Source organism: Neovison vison, chromosome 8 (genome assembly GCF_020171115.1).
Source record: "Neovison vison isolate M4711 chromosome 8, ASM_NN_V1, whole genome shotgun sequence".
Taxonomy (NCBI): Eukaryota; Metazoa; Chordata; class Mammalia; order Carnivora; family Mustelidae; genus Neogale; species Neogale vison.
This window is the reverse complement of record NC_058098.1, coordinates 121,731,390-121,753,962: the sequence shown is the minus strand read 5'-3', so window position 1 is coordinate 121,753,962 and position 22,573 is coordinate 121,731,390. Positions and strand designations below refer to the sequence as shown.

At 42.8% G+C, this 22,573-nt stretch overlaps 2 long non-coding RNA genes across 2 annotated transcripts in view; both read right to left on the bottom strand.

The window, feature by feature from the left end:
- Nucleotides 1-22,573, bottom strand: part of LOC122915196 — a 38,973-nt gene that overhangs the window by 398 nt on the left and 16,002 nt on the right. Inside the window, exons 2-5 of the long non-coding RNA XR_006386024.1 lie at nt 14,176-14,270; nt 12,397-12,428; nt 10,664-10,770; nt 280-424 (exon numbers count right to left, since the gene is read on the bottom strand). This is a non-coding gene — a long non-coding RNA (uncharacterized LOC122915196). The remainder of the gene's footprint in view (nt 1-279; nt 425-10,663; nt 10,771-12,396; nt 12,429-14,175; nt 14,271-22,573) is intronic.
- On the bottom strand, nt 14,371-22,169 carry LOC122915197. Its single transcript, XR_006386025.1, has 3 exons — nt 22,106-22,169; nt 21,869-21,940; nt 14,371-14,479 (listed from the first exon to the last, which is right to left on the bottom strand). It is a non-coding gene; the product is annotated as an uncharacterized LOC122915197 (long non-coding RNA).

The following is a 22,573-nucleotide window of genomic DNA, read 5'->3' as shown; positions in this document are numbered from 1 at the left end:
CTCATCCAGTGACCTTGGGCAAACCACAACCACCCTCTGAGGCCCACTGCATTGTCGGTAAGATGAGGGCAGTAACATCTTCCTCAGGGGATCATTTCGGGATTAAGTAACACAAGGGAAATAGTCTGAAAATCCAATTAATGTTGGTTTCTGTCTCTCCTGAGAGGGAAGGCAGTTAAGCCCAACAGACCATCACCAGGGTAAACGTTCTTCCTGCTTGGCCTGGGAAAATGGGGTTACTTAATACCTTTACGGGCATCGAAAAGCATCCCACCTTACCATAAACTTAGACTTGTTTTCTCAATGGTATTTTCTTCCCTGTTCTTGCCTTTACTCATGCTCACACGAAAACCCTGGGGAGGATCCACTTGGTCCTTTCACACATGCATCCTTTTCAATTTTGCTGATGTGGAACTGCTCACGCCTAAAAAGAAAGGGGTCTCTCAGTCATGGTGGCATTAATAAATAAACACACACTCTTGACCTCAAGGATCAACTATCACACTCCATCATCCTGACTTTCTGGAAGCAGGGCCAGTGTCCTCCACCATGGGTCCCTTGACCACCTCCATCATGCTCCCAACAGCCCAGGTCCAAGAGCAGCACCATGAAAAGACCTGCAGAAGCTTCCTCAGGGGATTAGGTAAGAGTATGGATTTGGCTTTAAGTTTTGGCTCAGCCATTGGACCTCAAAGCCTCAGTGTCTTCTTCCGTGAAATGCAATACAGATACTCAGGAACACACAGACTTTCCGTGTTTCTCTTGACAAAGGCAGTACGTCTTCAGGAGTTCTCTGATAAAGCAGTGAGATAACAAATGAAGTCATTAGCATTGTTGCTCCGAATTTTTTAAGGAGTAAGCAAGATATTTCTAAATTGGGGCACTTGGGTGGCTTGGTTAGTTAAGTGTCTGATTCCTGATTTCAGCTCAGGTCATGATCTCAGGGGGTCAGGGGACTGAGCCCTGCATTGGGCTCCATGCTGAGCATAGAGCCTGCTTAAGATTCTCTCTTTCCCTCTACCCCTGCCCTACCCACCCCATCCCCTAGCTTGTGCTCCCACACATACTCTCTCATAAGTAAAATTAGATAAATAAATAAGTAAATAAATAAATAAATAAAGCAAGCCCCCAAAAAGATATTGGAAATTACTCAGCACTGTGTTAGGGCTACTATCAACTGGGCTGGAAGGGAAGGTTTGGGAACAGAGAGAAGAAAATGTTATTTAGAAAGCCAGGAGGAGATGGAATGGTTCCCACTCTGCCATGCCTTCCTGTGACTGGAGCACAGGGGCAAATCCAGGGTGTTGTGATCTCCTGGGAAGGCAGCTGGTACCAGAGGATTTTCCCAGAGGCCTCTTTTTCAGGGGCTCCAGTGGGACCCGATAGTCCAGCTCCTAGAAAGCCATTCTCTTGACAAAGGCAGTACGTCTTCAGGAGTTCTCTGATAAAGCAGTGAGATAACAAATGAAGTCATTAGCATTGTTGCTCCCAATATTTAACATCTCTCTGGAACCTGAAGGAATGAAGCAGAGGGCAGGTAACTTCGGACAGGGGAAGTGGAGTAGATGGATAGATGACCTCCAAAAATATGCCCACATCCAGAAGCTGTGACTATGACATCTTTGGAAAAAAAGAGTCCCTGCAAATGTATTCAAGTCAAGGATCCAAAGATGAGATCATTCTGGATTATTCCTAAATCCAAGAAGTGTCCATGGAAGAGATACACATGGAAGAGGAGAGAGAAGATACAGAGGGAAGCCCTGTGAAGCCCTGTAAAAGGGAGATATGCTTGCCTTCCCCACCAGGATGTGAGCTCGTCAAGGACAGGGACTGCATCCTGGTCAGCATGGCCCAGCTGGGCCCCCTGTTGAGGGAGGTTGGGGAAGGGCCCTCGGCCTGAGGCCCCACCATGGCTCTGAACCCACCAGTGCAGTCGGGCAAGCCTTGGCCTCCTCCTTCCCCTGGCCGGTGTCCAAGTGACTCAGGCTTTTTCCTGGAGGCCAGGAACGTGCCCCAGCCCAGATCCTGGTGCTGAGCTCCACTCTGCCCCACGGCTCCGCTGACGTCAGCCTGCCTGAGGCCACGTGATCCCAGCCAGCCTCTCCAGGGTCCCTGCTCTGCCCGGTTTCATCTTGCCTCTGCCCTGGTGACAGCTCTGCTCCCCTGCTCATCACACTCGGGTCCCTGCTGCCTCACTCCAGGGGAAGGCCAGCTGGAATCCTCGCCCAGCCATGGGGGCTTTAGACCCCCCGGGGAGGCAGAATGATGGCTCCCTGGAGAGATCAGGTGCCAATCCCTAGAACCTCATGCTGCCTTCCAAGAAACAATAAGGGCCTTTGGGGGTGTGATTAAATTAAGGATCCGGTGATGGAGAGATTATCCTGGATTCGTCAGGTGAGCCCTAAATGCTACTGTAGTGTCCCTGTGAGAGAGAAGCAGGGGGAGATTTCACAGAGAGAGAGAGAGCGCGCGAGAGCCATGTGACGCCAGAGGCAAAGACTGGATGGAGGCAGCCACGAAGGAGGGAATGTCAAGAGATACCAGAAACTGGAAAAGGCAAGAAAGGATTCTCCCCTTAGCCTCTGTAGCCAACACCTTGATTTCAGCCCAGGGAGACTCATTTCAGACTTCCGGCCTCCAGAGCTGGGAGAGAACACAGTTCTGTTGTTTTTGTTTGTTTGTTTGTTTTATCAGTTTGTTAAATTTATTGAAATTAAATTTTCATTAAAATTATTTTTTAATAAAATAACCCATTATTCTGCCCATTCTGTTGTACTCAATACACATAATAGCTGTTCAGAAACTAAACTTCTTTTTTTTTTCATTTTATTTTATTTTATTTTATTTCTTTCCAGTGTTCCAAAATCCACTGTTTATGCACCACACCCAGGGCTCCATGCAATACGTGCCCTCCTTAATACCCACACCAGGCTCACCCATCCCCGCATATACTTCCGCTGTTTTAAGTCATCAAGTTAGTGCTAATCTTTTACAGCAGCCACAGGAGACTAATATAGGCCCCCAAAGAGGTTGCTCTTGCTCTCCTAGTTTCTTTTAAACTCCTCCCCTCTCCCAGTTTAACAAATGTCTTATTTGCCTCATGCCTTCAGTTTCTCATGGCCCCTTTCTCGAAGGACCTGGAACAATAACCCCCATTTATCCAGCGTCTATTACGTGGCAGGCACTAAGCCAAGAGCTGCACACGGGCTGTGTCGCTAATCCATGCAATAGCACTAGGAGATGGGTAGTGAGGCCCAAAGAAGTTAGGTAACTTGTTCGGGATAACACAGCTGGAAAATGCTAGAGCTGAGATCTACGGCCAGCTGTCTAATTTCAAAGCCTCTGGCCGTAGCCCTAGTGTCTCATTGCCTAAATGGAGGCCTTCTCTGGTTTATTCTCAGTTCCCCCAGAAGCCTATTAGTGCCTCCTACAAATAACAAATGTTTATTATGTGCCAGGCATTGTGCTCAGCACTTTATAGACATTATTATATTTTTATGGTCAAAGGAACTCCATGATGTAAGAGCTATTATTATCCCTTTGTATAGATGGGAAGCTAGTGCTCGTGGTAGACCCAGCACCCGGCTCCTGGGGGTCCCGGATCGGTGTCATTCCCTCTGATCTGCTCTGCCTCCATTCACACAAGCACACTGGGCTATAATTTGACTTGGACTCGGTTCAGACCTCTGAAAGGCTCCTGTGTTATCCAAAGCCTGGAGGACTTCCATCAGGCGTATGTGTGGAGCTTGCTTGTCAGTTTCCAGAGAGTTCAAAACACCCACCATGCCACAAAAATATTCCACTGCCCAGACATTCATAAACACCCTGCCCACATTTTCAAAAGTCTCTCTACCTAGTCCTATCGGCAACCTCCTCCTCATTAGAAAAGCTGAGAGTTCCATCGCAAAATTAATATACAAAAAATTCTGAAAAATATAAATTGTGACAACACAGGTCATAATTAATGATGGTAATATAAAGACAGGATGGAAGGAAAATGTAAAAGATGACAATTAAACATAAATCCTAAGTAAAGCCTTAAAAAAAGAAAGTGTCTTCACGGAGGCGAGTGGAGGGAAGAAAGCCAAGGAAAAAGAGAGAATGAGAGGAAAGCGAGATTGTCCGTATTTATAAACCCTGAATAAACTCTGATTTATTTAGAGTCAGTGGTAATTTGCATACTTTCCTATGAAATGTCAAAAAACTTAATTGAAACAGCAAGCCATACAGCATGGCCAACAGGCAACAAAGTGCCTTTGGAAGTGAGTTTAGGATTTCCTGGATCATCTCAGCTCTTTGGGGGGGTTTGGGAAGAAGGAAGAGTCCAGCAAAAGGAAGAAAGAACTCTCCTACTTCCAACAGAAGTAGAATAATGATAGAAGAGGACCAGAGGCCGAAAAACCTGGGCTTCAGGGTTTGCATCTGACTCATTTGCTGTGTGACTTTGAAGAAGACACTTGCCTTCTCTGGGCTTCAGTTTCTCCTGTCTGCTGATGATTCCTATGGTGCCTTCAAATCCCATAAGAACTTTTTTTTTAACTTTTTTTTTTTTAGATTTTATTTATTTATTCGACAGAGAGAGATCACAAGTAGGCAGAGAGGCAGGCAGAGAGAGAGAGAGAGAGAGAGAGAGGAGGAAGCAGGCTCCCCACCAAGGAGAGAGCCCGATGTGGGGCTCAATCCCAGGACCCCGGGATCATGACCTGAGCCGAAGGCAGAGGCTTTAACCCTCTGAGCCACCCAGGCGCCCCCATAAGGACATTTTTAACAACTATAGAATCATGACCCTGTTTTTTATTTTGTTTTTGCTTTTCTTCTCACAGTCTCAGAAACAACTAAGAGAATGAGTCCAGGAGATAGAGTTGCTGCTGAACACACCCGTTTCTCCAGAAGGCAAAACCACACAGACATTTGGTGAAAAACCTTCAAACAAGAGCTCTGTCTCAGACCCAAATCCTAAACTCTGTGGTACTACCCTCACGGTGCCGGCTGGAGCAGCTTTGCTAGGGAGGAGGTCCAAGGAGGTCTCTGTCTGAATTTCTTCATTGCAACACTCCCAGAAAGCCAGCCTTGTCCTTAAACCTGCAAAGTAAACGTTCTTTTCTGCAAAGGCTGGAGTTAGCCGTCACCTAAAGTCAACTGGACTCCTTGAAAGGGAGAGCTTTCATGGCTCATCCCTCTGCCAGTCCCTGCTTTCAAAATGAAAACAGACATGGGGGTCCCCGAGCAGATCACTCCAGCCTTTGATCCAAAATCACCAAAGCTATGGGCAAGATTCAGAATTGTGTTTCATGGCTGGTACAGACCACAGTCTGGGGAGAGAAACACCAATACACACAAAGAGGACCAGGTTCTGGTGGGGGGAGGATAGGGGAAAAAAGGGTGTCTCTGTGGTGCTTGCCACAGAGGGATGGGTGCTATTAACTCGTTCTGAAAATTTTACCCAGAAGTCCAGAATTTACACTCACCAATAAGCATTTCTTGCTTAAACATTTATCGGAGTTAACATATCTTGTTAATTAAGATGTTCCTTCATTATTATGTTAAATATGCGTCTTGCATGTACATCTTGAATCCCCACCTGGCTGGCAAGTTCTTCAGAGGAAGTGTCACCTGCTTGGTTTCCAAGCCCAACAAGATGCTGGGTGCAGAACTGAGCCGAGACAGGAAGACTGCCTTCGCCAGGAAGTCAAGAGTAATTCCTCACTGTGCCCCCAAGGGGCTTCTCCCACTAATCCATCCCTGTCCACTTCTGTGAACCACAAGAAAGCATTTTCTCCCCCAGGTCTGGGAAGACTAAAGAGGGCACTGGGGAAAGTGTTATTAGGTTCCTACATAACTCAGACTAGTCTATACCCCATCTCAGACTTTTTTTGAATAATGGTAACAATGATGAGAGCTGACATTCATTGCATTCTTACTCTGCAGGCATCGCTAAGTGCTGTATTTCACAGCACAATCCTCATGAAAACACTACAGGATAGCTACTTTTATCATCCTCATTGTACAGACCCTAATTACACAGCTAAGAAATGGTGCACCCAGGACTCAGATCAGGGCTGCCTAATTTGAATCCTGTATTTTAAGGTCTAGGATATTCTGCTTCCTGAATTAGTTTGTGAGTTCCTTAAGAGCAGAGATCCTGTCTTTTTCTTTTCTGTACTCCCACAGAGCCTACAGGAATTCTGAGCAACAGTGGACTCCTGGCATCTACCTGCTAACTGACTGATCAGTGAGAGATCCATGCCCAGGGCAGTCAAACATCAGAGATAAGAGTGACAGAAGGACAAAGAATGATCTTGGAAAGAGTTTAGGAGCTGCTTAGAGCCAAGGCAATTTTGGGTAAAGGAGTATATAGAGAGAGGACCTCTCTAGGCAATACTCAGAAATTTCCAGAAAGGCTTAGGAGGGAAGGGGTCTTCTGTCCTCTGAGGAAGACTCTCTAAGGAGTAATGCGGCATCCAGATATGGAAGAGCACAGGACTGGCTATGGGATCAAACCTAACTCAACATCCCTCTCATTGGTGTCCACTAAGGAGCCAGTGTTGCTCTTGGCAAGAAACCATTCATCTGCTGTTCTCCCTAAATTCCATTTTAGAAAAATGCAGAGTGCTCAACTGTTTATACTCTTCAGGTGATTGGCAGAAGTTTCCTTCCTTTTCTTGAATAAAAGATGTGTAGGATTGGGGCACCTGGGTGGCTCAGTTGGTTAAGCATCTACCTTCAGATCAAGTCATGATTTCAGGGTCCTGGGATGGAGCCCCACATGAGGCTCCCTGCTCAGCAAAGGAGTCTGCTTCTCACTCTCCCTCTGCTCCTCCCTCCCCTTGTGCTCTCTCTCTCCCAAATATATAAAAATCTTTTAAAAAGAGAGAGAGGTGCAGGATTGCAGCCCCATTTTCCTAATGGCTTATGTTCCAATATTTTATTTGTAAATCAGTTATTTGGAACTGAAAACATATTTCACATAGGGAAACATGCTATTTAAAGAAGTTAGAATCTCAGGTAGGTCCCAAAGGTCTTTTTCTACCCATTTTTAATAGTACTGAGTTTGATAGTACATATCACCTGCAAATAGTCACATGCTATAGGAAAATGATTTCCCAATTCTAACTCAGCATGTGAGGACAGGACTCCCTCTAGGCCTTGAAATAGGGATTCCTGAGAATGAGAAGGTGAGTGGCAAGATGGTGCCTGATAGCTTTCTAAGTGGGTTTGGAGAGGAAATCAAGATTTGAGGGCATAAGGTCATGACAACCTTATCAAGGAGGACACATCTGCTGAAACAGAGAGTTTACCAACATCCATGATATCTGTTGGCTCAGATAGCACACATAAGTCGCACTTTGACCTCCTTTAGAGTATCTTAAACTTCAGAGGGATTTCTACCATATCAGCCCAGTAAATCTCTTAAGGAAAGAGATCAATTTTTCCCTAGTTCCAGCTCCAACCCAGGAGATGTTATTCTATGTTAAGGGGCAGGAGTGACTCCAAAAAAATCACTTATTTATTTAAAAAAATCACAATAGCTACTACTTTTAGTACTAACTTTATGCCAAAACCCTCATAATTTATTATGTTTTAATTGATCAAATTCTCATAACACCCCATGTGTAGATTTTTTATTAGCATCATAGAGAATATGAGGACAGTGTGATCAAGTCACTTGTCTTAGATCACATGAGTACTCTGTGGAAGAATCAGGATTCAAACCCTAGACTCTAGGCTATTAAAATGTTATGATATACTTGTTTGTTTGTTTTCAAAAAAAAATTTTTTTTAAAAGATATTACAAAGGAAAGCTCAAAATAAATATGTTAAAAATATGTATTTGTATTTAAATGATAATCTTAAAAAGTGATATAAGTATATCCTGGATCATTGAGCAGTCCAATTATAACTGAGTCCTGTCACAATTTAATGACTCCCTTTTCTGTTTGTTTATGTTAGATTTCTAGCCAAGAGTGGGCCAAATACCATTATGGCATATTGAATGAATGAAGGTTTTTTTAGTAAATTCAACAGAGACAAATCTTGGGAGAATTGCTTCCTCATGCAGTCACACAGCAGATAGTACAGGCATGGCAAACTCTCAAAGATTGCCCTTAGCTACCGTCCTCATACTGGAAGCAGACATATTACATAGATTCCATATTACACTATCCAGCATTACATTACACATTGACTCATCATTTTGAGAACCAGCTACCTGGCTGTTAAACTTCTTTAGAACCCAGTGAGAATTGTTAGGAAAGAGTTTTTCTCCAGGTCTTCTCTTAGCAATTCTTCTTTCTTGATAATACAATGAGTAGTCATACATATCCTCTAGAATTGTCTTATCTGTCTATTTAAAAGAAGAAATTCTAAGAAACAAGAAGACAGAAACCTAGTTCAATCCTCCCATACGAGTAGCGCATCCAACTTGTTTACGAAAATGAAAGAATTGTGAAGTTGAAGGTTATTACAACACTAGAAAAAGAGGGACAGCAGGAAGCAGAGAAAAAGCAGTACAAACAGAAAACACAAGATATGAGATTATAGCAGTAAATCCAAATAATCAATTATCAGTAATCACAATAAATGTAAATGGACAAAACTGGCCTCTTAAAAATACAGAAAATATTACATTGGAAAACATTATAATTCCAGATATCCTTTTTATAAGAGACTTGCTGGACTCTAAGGATGCAAAAGGACAGAAAATAGAAGTAATGCAAAAAGACAGAACTGGCAAACACCAAAACAACAACAACAACAAAAACCCTAATGTGGCTCTTATTAATATCAAACAAATGAGGGGCGCCTGGGTGGCTCAGTGGGTTAAGCCGCTGCCTTCGGCTCAGGTCATGATCTCAGGATCCTGGGATCGAGTCCCACATCAGGCTCTCTGCTCAGCAGGGAGCCTGCTTCCTCCTCTCTCTCTGCCTGCCTCTCTGCCTACTTGTGATCTCTCTCTGTCAAATAAATAAAATCTTTAAAAAAAAAAATCAAACAAATGAGCTTAAGATTTTTAAAAAAGCACTATTAGAAATAAAGTGAGTCACTACATTTTGATAATGGTTTAAACCCATCAGGGATATGTAAGAACTCTAAACATATGTATTTAAAATTCAGGCGCCTGGGTGGATACGTGGGTTAAGCCGCTGCCTTCAGCTCAGGTCATGATCTCAGGGTCCTGGGATGGAGTCCCGCATCAGGCTCTGTGCTCAACAGGGAGCCTGCTTCCCTCTCTCTCTCTCTGCTTGCCTCTCTGCCTACTTGTGGTCTCTCTCTGTCAAATAAATAAACAAAATCTTTAAAAATAAATAAAATAAAATTTACATAGAAGGGGCACCTGGGTGCCTCAGTCAGTTAAGCATCTGCCTTTGGCTCAGGTCATGATCCCAGGGTTCTGGCGTCAAGCTCCTCATCAGGCTTCCTGCTCAGCGGGGAGCCTGCTTCTCCCTCTCCCTCCTGCTCATGCTCTCTCTCCCTATCTATGTCTCTCTCTCATATAAATAAATAAAATCTTTCAAAAAATAAATACATAAAAAATAAAGCAAAATGAAATGAAATTCACCTACGAGGAGGGGCACCTGATGGGCTCAGTTGGTGGAGCATGGGACTCTTGATCTCAGGGTTGTGAGTTCAAGCCTCACGTTTGCTGTAGAGAATACTTAAAAATAAAATCTAAATAAATAAATAGATAAATGAATAAATAAAATTCATGTAGCAAGAGTCATTTGAAATGAAAGCCAAGGAGAAGGTCATGACAGACAGAGGAAACATTATACACCAAAATCCAGAGATATGGGAAAATAGCACATACAGATATCTAAAGTGCTGGATAGCTATACTGAGAAACAAAAATTAAGACATTAGTAGGGGCAATGATAGCACATCTATTGAGCCTTAGTTTCTGTGACACTTTCACGTACCAAAAAGAGAAATTAGACCAAGTTCCTCTTGGACATAAAAGCAAAGCCACTAGAAAAAGAAGACTGCATTCCTGGGGAGTAGGGATGGGAGCAGTTAAAAAAAAAAAAAAAGGCTGATGGTTTCATTTTCTCTGGAAAATCCCACATTGTAGATTTCCAAAGTCCCAGAGTAATTCACTCTGGTGATGTCATTTGAGCCTCAGACGGTTGCACATCCTAAACAGTCATGTGACTAACACCCTTGGGCTCTCACTGAGAGAGGCCGAAACAAGATGGGCCATGTTGCTTAGCCTCGGTGTGCTGCTGGAGTTCCTCCCTTTCATAATTAGGATCTGACTTGTGCCACGTAATACAAAGGGGGGAAGAAAGGAGAAAGAAAAACAAGGGTGAAAACTTTCATATTAATGCCGTGACCTAATGCATCCATTTGATTTTAGCTGGCAAAGGAAGCAGAAGATCCAGTTTGGCAAAAAAGATCAAGCATGTTTGCACAATGGGGTTCTGAGCTGGGAGCGTCCTTTATAAATGATCAGTTTCTACCACGACAGGCAATCCACTCCATCATGAACAAAAGCACTTTAGTGAGTAGCCCAAGAGTCTTAGGAAATAATGTGCACTTTAGAAGAGACCTGCTTTTTAAAATTTCAGACCATTTAGATAATGTGGGTCCTTTGAATTTGGATCCCATTTTGGCTGATAGTTTTAGCAAAGGAATCACCTAAAATGCAGGGGGAATCGACACTTACCTGCCCATGTTTTATTTTGGTGATCAAACCTGGAAACTGAGGAAGAGCAGCTGGAGGGATGGGGGAGAGATTGTCTCCTTTTCTGATGTCTTCAAGAATGTCCTGGTCTGTGAATGAAAACTGCATTTGGCTTTAATCACAACACAGATTATTTTCCACATCAGAGAAGGTGGTGACAGGGTCCCAAACCCCGTGCCCTATTTTGTCTCCAGCTATCCATGTATGTCCTCCACACTGTAAGAGCTCATGTCTTCTCTTCTCTTCTTTGCTCCTCCCTCCTTTGTTCATTCCTCAATTCTTGTCTTGCCCACAGAATGCCACAACTTATGCAACCCAGTCCTTTTTGTAGAAGCTGCTTTGTTTTAATAACTCCGCAGGTATTTTTCAAGTGCCTGCCATGTGCCAGCCCTGTTCTAGGTGCTAAGAATATAACGATGAGCAAAGCAGACAGAAATCCCCCTGTCCCTGAGCTACATTTGAGGATCATCAGGGAAGGGGCTCAGAGGAATGCTATCTGAGCTCTGCGTCATGGAAGTCAAGCCCAAGGAAAACACGTGGAAGGGTGTTCCAGCCAGAGGGAACAGCCCAGTGTAAAGGCTATGAGAGGAGCACTGGCTCTGTACATTCCAGGGAAAAGGAAGGAATTCAGTGGCGCGCGCGCACGCACACACACACACACACGCACACACACACAAACACGAGCACTGCCATGGCAGCCACCTTTTCAGTGTGCCAGGCTGAGGGAAATGAGTTAACTGCATCTTTTTTAATGCAGGCAACAGGATGGCCAACCCTCTGTTTTTATAAACTGCATTCTAACACCTTCTTAACATGGGTTCCCTTCCAGTAAACATAAAATTCACGTACCCTCTTTTCAAATTCTTGCGAATTTCAAAATCAGTTTAGTCATGAGAAACAAAGCAAGGTGATTTCAGAATGTTTCTTCAAATCTTTCTTCCCCTTTGGTCTGTACTCTCGGACTTGCAGGACTTCCCTTGAGAAGCCCTGCCAAGTTGCCACAGCCTGGAAGTTGCCACGGCCAAGTCCACGTACCAGCCTCCCGCCCCATTACGGGAACTCAAATGGAAAGGAAAAGCAAACAGCTCAGTGGATGGCCAACACTGGTCTTTACAACTATGTGGACGGATTGAGTCAAGTGAAGGAGAAGAGTGCTAGGGTGAAGAGAAAGCTTGCCTTGCTTGAGGCAGCAAAGCTAGACCTAGCGACTAAATGTTTCAGATTAAAAAAAAAAAAAAAAAAAAAGTTCTCACTAAAGATCAGGACCTTCTGACAGTGGAAGCAACAGATACTCAGCACCGCAGGTGAGCTGTGTGGTAAACAGGAGCTTGCCCTGGGTCCCAGGTCCCTTCCCATATGTTTGTCCTATGAGCTGATTTCATCCTTTTTTTTTTTTTTAATATTTTATTTATTTGACAGAGAGAGATACAGAGAGAGAGGGAACCCAAGAAGGGGGAGTGGGAGAGGGAGAAGCAGGCTTCTGCCAGGCAGGGAGCCCAATGCAGGGCTCGATCTCAGGACCCTGGGATCAGGACCTGAGCTGAAGGCAGACACTTAATGACTGAGCCACTCAGGCACCCCTGATTTATTTCTAAATGCCATAAGCAAGGCACTGAGTGAGAGCATTCACAAAGACTTTTGTTCTCATCGGAAATAGTCACTTAAAAAGAACTATCAACGTCATTAGCCATTAGAGAAATATAAATCAAACTCACAGTGAGATACCGCTTTCCACAGACTAGGATGGCTAAAATAAAAAAGACAAACAATAACAAGTGTTAGCAAGGATATAGAGAAATTGGAACCTTCACACAGTGCCCGTGGTAATATAAAATGGTGCAACCTCTCCGGAAAACAGTCCTCAAAAGTTACCCATAGATGGGGCACCTGGGTGGCTCAATGCCTTCAGCTCAGGTCATGATCTCAGGGTCCTGGAATTGAGCCTCACATCAGGCTCTCTGCTCAGCAGGAAGCCTCCTTTCTCCTCTCTCTCTGCCTGACTCTCTGCCTGCTTGTGATCACTGTCTGTCAAATAAATAAAATCTTAAAAAAAAAAATGTTACCCATAGAGATACCATATGACCTAGTAATTCTACTTCTAGGTATATACCTAAGAGAAATGAAAACATATGTCCACCCAAAACTTGCACACAGATGTTTATAGTAGCATTATTCATAATAGCCAAAAAGTTGGAAACAATTCAGAGGTCCATCAACTGAAGAATGGATAAATAAAATGTGGTTTATCCACACAGTGGATTATTATTCAGCAACAAAAAGGAATGAAATCCTGACACCTGCTATAACATGTGTGAACCTTGAAAACATCGTAAGTGAAGGAAAAGTCACAAAAGACCACATATTACAGGATGCCAATCATAAGAAATGTCCACAATAGGCAAATCTATAGAGATGAAACTTGATTCATGATTGCCTGGGGTCAAGGAAGGGAAGGCAAAGAGTAGGGAGGATAGAGAGTGTCTACAAATGACTAGGACTATCATCCTTTTGGGATGATGAAAATGCTGTAAAGTTGACTGTGATGATGGTTGCACAACTTGGTGAACATACAAAAAAAAATGATGTGTATACTTGAAATAGATAAAGTGCATGGTGTGTGAATTATATCTCAATTAGACTGTTAACCAAAAAGAAAAAAGAGAGAAAGGAAAGAATGAGGGAAGGCAGACAGGCAGGCAGGGAGGTGGAAGGGAGGGAGAAAGGGGAGGGAGGGAGGAGGGGAGGAAGGAAGGAATGTGGTACCAAGGTCAGAAAGCAAATTGACTAGTAGATCCCGGAGCAGTTTAGATTTGTGCTGGCAATATGTGTTGGGGAAGGGGTGAGGGGAGAGAGAGGGAAAGAACAAGAGGGAAAGGAAGGGAAGAAAATACTGAAAAGAAAGGAAAGAAAAAAAAAGTACTACTCTCACAGTAAAATGGGAAGTAAAATTTTAGCATAACTGTTACGTGTACTTTGATTTTTTTTTTCATCAATAGAGATAGAGCATGCATGCATGCACACAGGTTTACAATTGGGGTGAGGGAAGGGGCAGAGGAAGAGGGAGAGAGAGAATTTTAAGCAGGCTCCGTGCTCAGCCCGGAGCCCTATCCCAGGACCTAGAGATCATGACCTGAGCCAAAATCATGAATGTCTGACTGACGGAGCCATGCAGGGACCCCTGCAATTTGCTTGTGAGAGCAGGATCTCTGTGGAGGCGTATCTGTCTCTGAATACCGATACTGGAGGATTTTTGTAGGATGATTTCTCCCAAACCTCCAGGTAGTACCACCCTGATACCAGACCACAGAGAGCCCTGCTCTGCACTGCATTTTACCCCCCCACACACACACACTAGATGGATTGAGGGACACATGGGTGCCTCTGGCCCTTGGGACCCATCATGCCATTCTGGCCCAGCACTCCCCAGGACCCTAAACATGTCTTCTTGAGATAACGCCAATCAGGACTCACAGAAACACTGGACTCTCTCTTACCCTATGCCTTCAAAACAAGAGAAGGTTCATGGGCTCTGTTGCTGGTGATATGAGAAATAAAAACTGCTTTGGAAAGACTTGAGCAGGGGAAGCTCCTAGGTAAGAGAAGACAAATTAATTAAGTTGTCAAATCCTTTCTCTCAAAGAGTGTGAATGTAATACACTCTTGCATAACGAAGTAGCATTAGCCGGGAGTGCTGAACATCTTTGTTCTTGCTTCTTTTTGTGTCCTGTCTCACGTTCCTGCACGCACTGGACAATGAGATGGTATTTGCAACAGGTGTTAGAGATGATGGAGGATATTCTGCAACAGCAAACAATTCACGTTACTCTTAAATTCTAATATATAAATGTAGCTGTAGCACGCATAAAACATAAGGCTGATTCTTTGTATTGAAAACCAGATGGATATTGAACACTATGATGGCAATAATTTAATCTGTATATTAAATGTATTTAATAAGATTCCACCAAATATTCACAGAGTTAAATTTATTTTTTTAAAGATTTTATTTCTCTATTTGACAGAGAGAGAGAACACAAGTAGGCAGAGAGACAGGCAGAGGGAGAGGGAGAAGCAGGCTCCCTGCTGAGCAGGGAGCCCAATTTGGGGCTCAATCCCAGGACCCTGGGATCATGACCCGAGCCAAAGGCAGACACTTAACTGACTGAGCCACCCACGTGCCCCTCACAGAGTTAAATTTAGAAGTTAAAAAAAAAAGTTCCGCCATATTTAAATATTTTTACTTAAGACGTTGGTGTATTCATGTATTCTTTTTTTATTTTGCCTTTTAATGTCAATAGAGAGCATAAATATTTTCAAATAATAACTTTTGAAAATATACAAAGTAATTATAACTTCAAAATGGCCACTCACCTTATTGACATTTTGATGAAAATACACTCAATTTTTAAACATTTTGAAAACAATTACACTTTATCTTTAATCTTATATTACTATCAGTTGAACACAAAGTACATGGAAATATGTAACAACACATTTAGTGGTTTTGCTGAAATGAAGAAAATAAAATAGATGTAGAATAAATAAATGATTTGTGAATTATTTATGTCTTTTGTTACTCATACAAAACGTCTCTAGCTCATCCAAACATGTGCAAAATAACTAAATGTACTCATCTTCGGTATATTGCCAACTTTCATCATATAAAGACCATAGCTTTGTAAAGCTTTGGGGATTTCATCATTGATTTGTCAAGACAGAAGGATATGACACATTTTAGCTAACATCTTTTAGCTCTCTTTAAAATTGTCAATGTGTGGACATGGGGTATGTGGGCCTCCATCTGTGCCCTTGTCTGGACTGCTTCCTGAGTGGTCCAGGTTATCCTGGCAAATATTAGGGATGAGTTGGGGAATTTGAGGGATGGCCCAAATCTATGCCTTTCTCTCCAAAAATAAAAATAAAAATTTCAGGAATTCCTTTGGGTGATCATAATTCTCTGAGCACACTTAAAATTCACCTTGAAAGGAAAATGAACCATGCCCCCACACCCCTGGAGATGGGAAAGGTTTAAGAGTCTTTTCCTGGAGACGCCTGGGTGGCTCAGTCGTTAAGCCTTTGACTGAGGACCTGATCTCAGAGTCCTAGGATTGAGCCCTGCATCGTACTCCCTAACTCCCTGCTTAGTGGGAAGCCTGCTACTCCCCCTCCCGCTCCCCCTGCCTGTGTTCCCTTTCTTGCTGTGCCTCTCTCTGTCAAATAAATGAAAAAAAAAAAAAAAAAAACCTTAAAAAAATAATAAGAGTCTTTTCTTTTGCGGCGAAGATATGGAGAGAAGGGAAGAAGGGGGAGAGGAGAAACAGGAATGAGCCCAAAGTAGAAAAGGGCTCCAGGCACTCAGGCACACAGACTTCCCAATGCCGGTGGCAGGGTCCATTCAGAGCCTCCCATCCCACTTCACAGTGAGGCTGGGGGTGGGGGTGTGCAGCGCTGAGGCCAAGCTGCTGGGCTAAGAGACAGCCTCCTGCCCAGGACCTGAGAGCCAAGAAGATACTGCTCTTTGGTGCAGATCTGGGGACTCCTTACCCTAGTGGGCCAAAAATATCAGGATAGAAGTGGGGTCAGAAGCTCTCTCAAAAACACCCACAGCCTTGGGCCTGGGCCCTGCCAATTCCCAAGACTTCTGTGCTAGGAAGAAAACCATATCCTCTTCAGGCAAATGAAATATGAAAGATACCTTCTTCTCCTTGTCAAAGCCACCCTGAACCAAGGAACTGGGTATGGCAAGAGGAGCCAGGGCTGGATTATAACCTCCAGGAGCCCCCTTGTCTGGGCACCAAGCACAGGGCACCATCTGTCCCACTGTTCCCATGGCTCCAGCCTGGGGAGTGGCAGCCAGCATAGAGTATGGAAGGTGAGCTGGCTTCTGGTGGTGTGTTGGACACCCACCCCCCAACCCCACATCAGCCACAGCAGCTCCCTGTCCCCTGATGTGTAGTGTAGGCTATGTTCTTGGTTTTGTCTTTGTTTGAAAGATGGGATTGTACAACTTAAAAAAAAATTTTTTTGAACTCCAGATCTGGACCTGCCCCATCATGGTCTCTGGAGACTAAGGGAGAGGAGAGACAGTGAGGGGGTGCAGTGGGGCTTTTGGGGGACAAAAGCCACTGGCTCTTGGTCCCTATGGCAATAGACCGGCCCCTCCTCTCCTTGACCTTACCAGGCACTTCCCTTTACTGTTACTTAGAATTCTTTTGAACATTGGATGGGGAGTTCCCCTATAAATCCAAATTACCAGGCTTTATTAAACCTTTGACATGTCAAAGCAGGCAAACAATATATATTTTCTAAACATCCACATTTGAAAATTCTATGTATAATCTCTGTAATGTACAGCCGACAAAGCAACCATGACATTTCTTCATTTTCCTGACTAAATTTAGAAACAAACATTTTCAGAATATGAAATTAAATAACAAAGGTCATAGGACAATGAATAATATGGTGTGTGGTTAATTACACTTGGTTCTAAAAAAAAGTCATCCTAGCCTCAATATGAAAATTGCATGTGTAGTTATTTCAGTTTGAAATGTCATAGGGTTACTTGGTTTCAAAAAGAAAATGGAAAAGTGCAAAGACATTTATGTAATCCTGAAAAAAAAGTATTTCTTAAGGGAATGTGATGTTTAATTCTTTATGGCTTCCCTTTGTCCTGTGTTGACTTATAAATATGCAATGCACAATTCTTTGTGCTATTAAAATTAAGGGCTCATAGTATTTTCATTCTTTTCAGAGAAAAGAACCAAGTAATTTAGATACAGAAAAGATATGATTGTTTCCCAACAGTTACTAAATTTGACAAACGATTATAATCATAAATTGGATAGAATTACATTGAATCTTTTTCCATGAGGAAGTAACCTGTACTTTTAACTTCCAACAGTGCTGTTTTGATGTTCCCTTAATACCTCAGGTTTCAAGAGTGAAACATTTCTGATATCCTTGAATGGGAATCACTTGCCCAATTTTTATTTCTGCTGTAATTAAAGCAGGGCACTTCATTGTGAATGAACTCATTCTGATACTCAAATAAGACAAAAAAGGAAGCTCTGTTAGTAGCAATGATAGAAGTGATAGGTCTGGGAAGTCTAGCAAATGCTCATGTGACTTGAGGTGTTCACCTAAAAAAAGACATGCTGAGGTCAAGCTTACTTTTGCTTTTTGGGGTGATTTTGCCTTGCCATGCCCTAGGAGATCAGAGAAGGAGTTTTCCCTCTATGTTTTTATTTATTTTTATATCCTATTTCCCTAGGATTTACACTTTTGCTCCTTCTGATTGGTTTGACAAACATTATTGGACATTATTGGACACTCAGGAAGTGCTAGATACGGAGCTAGGTGTTAGGAATTCAAAGATAAAAAGTACCGTCCTTGTGGTCAAGGAGCCCAGTCTAGAGGATTCAGACAATGGGGCTACTCAAGGGGAACACTTTGAGTTCAGAGGAGGGACTTGGTTTTTCCATCTGGATAACTTCTCTAGGGTCCATTCAAACTCAAAATGTATGTGATTCTACTTGATGACTCTAAGTTTCATATTATTTCAGGTAAGATGCTTAATAGCTAGACTGGTGTAGCCACAATACTTCCATAATGCTGATGTTAGGATCAGCCCTTGTGTATTCCAGGCTCCTCTTAACGTTTTCCTGAAACATTACCTAAAGCCCAACAGCTACTTCTTACACTTGGTGGGAGGGGTGTTAATACAGGTGGGTTTTCCTAAGTGCAGGCCACCTTCGACTCACCCTCATTTGGTGGAGAACGGTTTCATCATTTTACTCAAGTTACTTACTTGCCACAGATTGAAATTCTAAAAGAAGTTACTTGTCTTTATTCCTTTCGGAATAAATACAAGTCTGACACACTCCCCTCTTCTATTTTAGAAGAGAGAGGCCTTAAAATGGTTCTATCTTGTGATTTATTGGGCGGCTTCTTGCCAGTGAATGAGACTGATCCCAGCCACTGTCTCTTGGTTTTGCATCATCCAAACTTGTGGGGTTTGCTGATTCAGGAATCATTCTGTTCTTTATAGCTCTTCTGTTGGCTGCTTCTAAATAAGGAGAACCGTTCTCTAGCTCGCGTTATAAGACTCATATTTGTTTTGTTTTGGTTTGCCTTTTTAAATTTTATTTGAAGAGGTTTCAAGAAGATCCAAAGCAACAGAAGATGAATTGTAGATAAGTGAATGTCAACTGCGGGTAAGGAGGAATAAGAGCTTTTTCAAACTACACAGCTTGAAAAGCTGCTTCCACCCATCCTTGTCCACTGCAGTATTTGAGAATCACTGCAGCAGAGTGACAAGAAGAGATTAGAACCCAGAACCCAGGCTCCATTTTCATTTCTGCCACCAACTCCCCAACTGCTCTGTGATCCTGGTTTCCCCTCTGGTCAATTACACTTTTATGTTCATCTGCATATTTTTGAATTTGATCAATCATCTACCTACCTCTTCTTACTCAGATTTCATGTTCTAAATGCAGAATCTATTTATAGATTCCAGTGGGGAGGTGGGTAGGGAAATGGGCAAAATGGGTGAAGGGGAGTGGGAGGTACAGGCTTCCAGTTATGGAATGAAAAAATCACAGGGATAAAAAGTACAGCATAGAGAATTTTTTTAAGTGACTTAAATTCCAAAGAATAAAACATATAATGAAAAAAACTATCGTGGAAGAAAATATATTTAGACTGTCTCTAAACTTACCCCAAACAGCAAATCTGGTTCATTAAGTCTTGGTCCCCCCTCAAGAAAAACAGATAGTCATTTGTAGCTGGAGGATCCTGTTTCAAAGTGATGTCAATTCATTCATTGGGCTGCAATTTAGGTGCTATATCCAAGCTTTGGGGGAAGATCCCTTTGCCCAGATAAATGGTAGAGGACTGACAGAACCCAAAAGAACCAGTCAGTTACAGATCCATGGAAAAGTGAGTATGTAGCTGGAAGACCTTTACGAGACATTTCAGAGACCCTTGGATCTGGTTCTTTCCACCAATTAACTACCTGAGCTCATCTCATTCCTGTCCAAGGGGTATTTTCTCTTCAGTGTTCTCTAGAAAGCCTCGTCTTGCCCTGCCCCACCCCCAGCTTTAGCTCTGATAACCCTAGTTCTCCCAAGTGTTCTAAGAGGCAATAGCTCTTGTTTAGCTGGGCCCCTCCAATCTGTGTTCCCTTTTCTGAGCTCACCTGTCTCCTCAAGGAGCAAAGCCTAATGTGTTCATTATCTGGTCCTTTACAGAAGTTTGTCACTGCATGGACTAGAGTACTTGTGGCTCCTCCACTGAGAACTTGTAGTTCTCGAGGCTGCGTCCAGCTGGAAGGCAGTCCTGGCTTCTCATCTTTCCCTCACTCAGTATCTCCTCAGGAAGTCATGTGAGGCATGGGATTGGTGAACTTGAGAGAAGGAACCGAGCTTAGGTCAGCCCTCATCTTCTCAGAGCCAGCCCACCACAGGGCAATATAAATTCTGGCCCATTCTCTTTCATGCAGTATGGAGGCAACACAAGTCACTCTGCCCTCAACCTCTACCTCAGGGGCAGCTTCCCACTAACCCAAGCTCACAGAGAATGCTGTATAGCCAAAATTCAAGTGTGTCCCATTTGGGGGATGCCTGGCTAGCTCAGAGCATGGGACTGTTGACCTCAAGGTTGTGAGTTCCAGCCCCACACTGGGCCTGGCTCTCACTTAAAAAATGATAATAATAAATAAATAAAGTGTATTCCATTTTAATGATATATGCAACGGGCTAGCAGATGGACCCTCCTATCAGCACACTGGGGTGTATTTGCTCCCTGTAGACAGGAAACAAAATGATTTCAATTCGGTACTTAGAGCATGAAATCTGAGTAAGGAGAAGTGGGTACATGACTTATCCTTTGCCAAAGAGACCTGAGAGTTCAAGTCCCTGGGCCAAGGCCCCTTCTCCCTTGAACAGTCTTCGGGAAGGTGCCCTCAACTTCTGGCTTCTCAGGCTTAGGTCTTCCATGCTATACACTGACAGCACTTCTGCCCACCATCTCTGCTCATCCAGGCTTTCTCCAAACAACTGATGAGTTTTACACTTTTTCTTTTCTTTTTTTTTTTTTTAAAGATTTTATTTATTTATTTGACAGACAGAGATCACGAGTAGGCAGAGAGGCAGGCAGAGAGAGAGAGAGGAGAAAGCAGGCTCCCCGCTGAGCAGAGAGCCCGATGTGGGACTTGATCCCAGGACCCTGAGATCATGACCTGAGCCGAAGGCAGCGGCTTAACCCACTGAGCCACCCAGGCGCCCCAGTTTTACACTTTTTAAATTAACAGTCACCTTCTGGTGCTTGCCATCCTAAAATTACCCTGAAGCTATGGGTGTTTCCGAATTCTTCAGTTACATGGGTTACCAATCAATTTACATCTTTAGTCAACTTATAATCTGTATGTGTGTGTGTGTGTCTTACTGATTTAACTCCGAGAAGGCACCCTCATTTCCTATTTCTATGGGAAGATACTTTACTATTACCCCATTGATTGCCAAAAGGCATCTCAGAGCTCTTTGGAAAGAAAGCCTTTTAGCATAACAGTTTTTTATTATACTTTGACACTCAACTACCGGAATCCAAGCACCTGATCTCATATTGGAGTAAGTACTGAGATGGAGCTAATGATGACAAATACCTAGCAAAGACTCTCAGTGTAACTCATGTTTTTTAAACGTCTGTTAAATAGTCTTGTGCAATAAAGTCAAGATGTCTTTAAGATCTCTGATTTGTTTCCAAAGGAGGTAGATAAAAATATTTTACTCTTAAGCGAAGAATTAGCAGATTGGATGCCTCTGACAATTGGAATCAGCCTCAGATCAGAAATGGCTTTCCCTGAGCCAAAATCAAGATTCGGATGGTTAACTGACTGAGCCACCCAGGAACCCCTAATAGAAGATTCTTGATCCAATGGGGCTTACATTCCTTTGTGTGTCTTTTCCAGATTTGCCAGGTGATACATGTTACAAATCAGACAAATGACATTTGAGAAGAGCAAAAGGGCATGGATGTAGAAAATTCATTATCTCACCCTTCAATATCTCAGTAGTCAGATGTTTAAAAGCCAAGGATAGAAGGATATGTGAATAATTTTTGATGAGTTGCAAGATGAAAGCCATGTGAATGACTTTTGGGGAATTGTTTTATTAAACCTGATAAACGTACCCTTTTGGAGAGATGTGGGTATCAACATTCTCAGTCTTAGAATGTATCTTCCAGCTCAGTGATGTGTGTCTGCTAAGGAAAGGATAAATCAGGATTAATAGATCAAAATGTATGTTGGCTCTGAGGTTTGCGGGTTCATAAATTCATTGTTCTCAGTCCATTCAGGAGAGAATTGGGTCACATTAACCAGAGTTATAATGGGTTGATTAATAAAGCACAACACCATTTATTCATTACCTGTGAAAACTTTAACTACCAGCTGAAATTCATGTCTGTTAGTCGGCACATGGTAGGAGAATCTATTAAGAAATCAAATTAAAGTCAGAAGGTTAAATGTTAAATATGGAAGCTGAACAAATCAAGTTGGATGTGTCAAAGGGCTATTTTCATTAACCAATGGCAGCCTGACACAGCCTTTTTTTACTATGAGGACATACAGTCCCAGCTAGGCAAATGATCTACTATTCAGCTGGACAGGAAAGGCCATCGCTGGACAAACACTGGCAAAGTCTGACTCCCAGGCTCTCATTTCTCAAAGCCTGGCCCGCTATTTCCCAAAGGGTGATCAAAAGTCCACCAACAATAAATTTGCCTTGGGTGTTCATTAGAAATGCATTTTTCTAGAATTTAAAAATTCTAGGAATTTCATTTTCTAGGCCCGTCCCACATATCTGAATCAAAATCTCTGGTCTTGGGCTGGCAACA